Source organism: Camelina sativa, chromosome 10 (assembly GCF_000633955.1).
Source record: "Camelina sativa cultivar DH55 chromosome 10, Cs, whole genome shotgun sequence".
Classification (NCBI taxonomy): domain Eukaryota; kingdom Viridiplantae; phylum Streptophyta; class Magnoliopsida; order Brassicales; family Brassicaceae; genus Camelina; species Camelina sativa.
The window spans coordinates 18,365,845-18,369,171 of NC_025694.1; positions in this window are offsets into that span (position 1 = coordinate 18,365,845).

The window sequence follows — 3,327 nt, forward strand, 5'->3', positions numbered from 1 at the left end:
GGGGGTGTCAAATATGATACATTGTCTTAGGAAAGCAAACAAAAGTAGAACTTAGAAACGAAAAATTGTGGTACAAGACAATGACAAATATATTAATATTAATTGGTACAATATATATTTGGAGGCCAAGGGAAACGATGCTTACACGCAAAAGATGGTAGTCACTCTTCAAATGCATGATGAAATCGTCAAACCTATGGCAAGGAACAAAGCATAAAGAGCAAAACCAGGGAGAGTAAATCTCGTCCTGATGAGAAAGAAACTGCAGTGTATTGGCCACCGCAGCATCTGTGGCTTCCAACAAGCTTTTCCAAAGCCAGTTTCCAGAAGCGGCCACAGAGATGCCTGTAGGCTCTGGAATAGATGGATATGCCCAAAAAAGACTGTATCCTTTCAAAACTAGCTGGCAAAGAGACTGAGATAAGACTGTCTCAATTCCATCACTAGGTGAGAGCTTTAAATTGGAAACGAACATCAAATTAGCCAAAGACGGGTTAAATCCAAGTATACGTATAGGCCACAAGGCCAAATAAGCCTGTACAAATAGCAGCAGCAGCAACTCAATAACACAGCCAAGTTGAATGTAAACTCTAAATTCAATAAGAAGATTCTTAACCTTTGCCGACGTTTCTAAGAGCGATTCCAGTGGAAGATAATGATTCCAGGACGTCAGTACTGAAGGGTTTTAGGTTTCCAATGGCAGTGATGGTGATAGGACCAGACACGCCTAACCTCCTCAGCGCGGATATACTATAGCCGGACCGACCAGACGAGAATCATAACCATCGGGAACCGGACAGGTCCCGATGTCCCAAAAGACAGCCGTTTTCGCCATCCTGACGTTATAGAAAATCGCAGTTAGGTATTAAATAACCGACCTCGTACAGAGAAGGGAATCGAAAGGACCAGACGACGGAGAGAGAGGAAACAAACGAGGGCTTAATCAATTTATAAGAAATAATACGCCTTTTTTTTTTTTTTTAAATAATGGCCTGGACCCTTAAGGCCTTAATTGTCTTATTTCCCCACCAATTATATGATGGGCCAATTTGTGTACTAGCCCAATAGCAAAAATAATAAAGAATATAGCCCAAGTAATTGGTGAAATTAGGTGACTACTGGAATGTCATATTGAAATTACTATAACGGTTTAACCGACCTTCCGCTAATCACTTAATTAAAATCTAAACTATCAAATTAAAAGCCTAAAACCGTCATAGATTATCAACAGAAGTAGTAATAGTGGTGGTCGGTGACTGCCAAGTTAAAGACATGGAGAAAAAATCTATACCCTAAAGAATATAACATAGGGAACCCAAACTGTTAAGTTAAACATACGACCAAATAAAAAATAATATCTTAAATGGAATAGTATATATAGAATAAAGCATGGTGATGGTGGTTGTGGCGGTGATGATGAATTGGTAGTGGTAGTGGTAACGAGGATAGCGTTTGCGATAGCTGTTATGGAGGTGGTGATGTCAATTAAAATAGTGGTAGTAGCTGTGGTGACCGATGACTACCGAGTTAAACGTATGCAAAAAAAGAAATTTATAACCTAAGAGATACAACATGACTCAAACTGTCAAATTTACCAAATAAAAAAATCAATATTACAAAAAATTTAATATGTAAAACGGACATAAATTATCGACCAACAACTTATTAAAAAATACTTATGTATTATATACGGAATGTAATATTTTCTATAATGTATTTGTATCCATATTATGTTTCTCTAAAAATAACAAACCAATTAAATATGACCAAAGCAATAAAATTCTGATAAACTGTAGCCAAATTATTTATGGAATGGTATATATATATATATCTATATTAGTAATAATAGAATTAATATAATATAGTTAATATATAATTATATAAGAGTAATAACCAAATTAGAAGTTATCATGCTCACTTTTTGCCTTCTTGACTTATTTGTTGTTACATGGCCATAGAGAGAGAAACATGAGAGAAAAAAGAAACATAATAACTGGTAAGAAAAGAATAGAGCTAATTAAAATCACTCCGATAAGAAAAGAATCTTTCTCCGATCTCACATATATAAAGATCACAATGCCTATATAAATAAGTCATATTTTACTCCATTAATATTCCAAAGCATCAACAACAAAAAAGCAGAAGAGAGAACTATTTGACTCATAGAAAATAGAGAACAAAAGAATGGCTATAATTATGGTGATGATGTTGATGTTTGGAACCTTATCAATGAATCAGAGACTGTAGAAATCCCTGTAGAACCAACTTTTCCTTTATTCTAAGTTATATGTTTTGAACTGTGTCTTTTTTTTTTTTGTAAGTACGTGAATTTTCATTTAAGAAAATCGGATTGTAATGTTTACAATAGCTTGATACTTGAGATAACCCTTGCCTAAAAAAAATAAAAACAGGGGATATCTATATTGGAAAACCAGCTTTAAAGTCACCTAAATGGTTATGAGCCACACTAGCAATAAGCTTCAAAAGTTCTTTCGATGGGCCTTTGCGAGGATGGCATCCCGTACTTGCCGATCAAGAGCTTTGAGTAGGATATGTGTTGGAGTCATGATGTTGTTGTGATACCTGTTGTTTCTTTCAATCCAAATGGAGTAGATGAGAGCCTGTGCTACAAGTCGACGGAGGGTTATCGGGGATGTGGCATCGTCAATGTCCAACCAGGTCGAGAAAGCAGTCCAAGTGTGAAAAACGAAAGGAGAGTAGCCTAACCTCCTAGTAACCTCTAACCATAGTGCCTCGCTGTTGTCGCAATGTAGGAAAAGATGGTCCCGTGTTTCTGGCTCGAGACCGCAGATACAACAAGTAGTCACAATATCCAAACCCCAGTTTGCTAACCTTACTTTAGTTGGGAGCCTATTAAGATGAGTGATCCATAGCATGAAGGTGTGTCGCGGTATATAACCCTTGTACCAAACATGATTTGTCCAGGCGAGAGGTTCATGTTTTTGTCTAAGTACTTCCCAAGTTTTACTTGCACTGAAGTTTTCAGATTCTTTGTCTTCCGTCTTCCAGAGATACAAGTCAGCTTCTGTCGAAATAGTTGGGAAGAGGATTGTTGTCAGGTGAATTTGCAGGAGTTCTGCTTGAGGTGAACGTGCTGAGTGGATTGACCATCCTGTGGAGGAGCATGCTTGAGCTACTGTCGAAGATAGTGTGATACCTGTTTGTGTAGGTCCACTATTTCCCAGCAGTTTGATTAGTGGTCCAAATGGAGTCCACCAGTGAACCAGAAACTGGCACGCTGACCATTTCCAACTTTGCATCTCAGGAACTGTGTCTTCTTAATCTAATCTTTCTAAACAAAAAAAA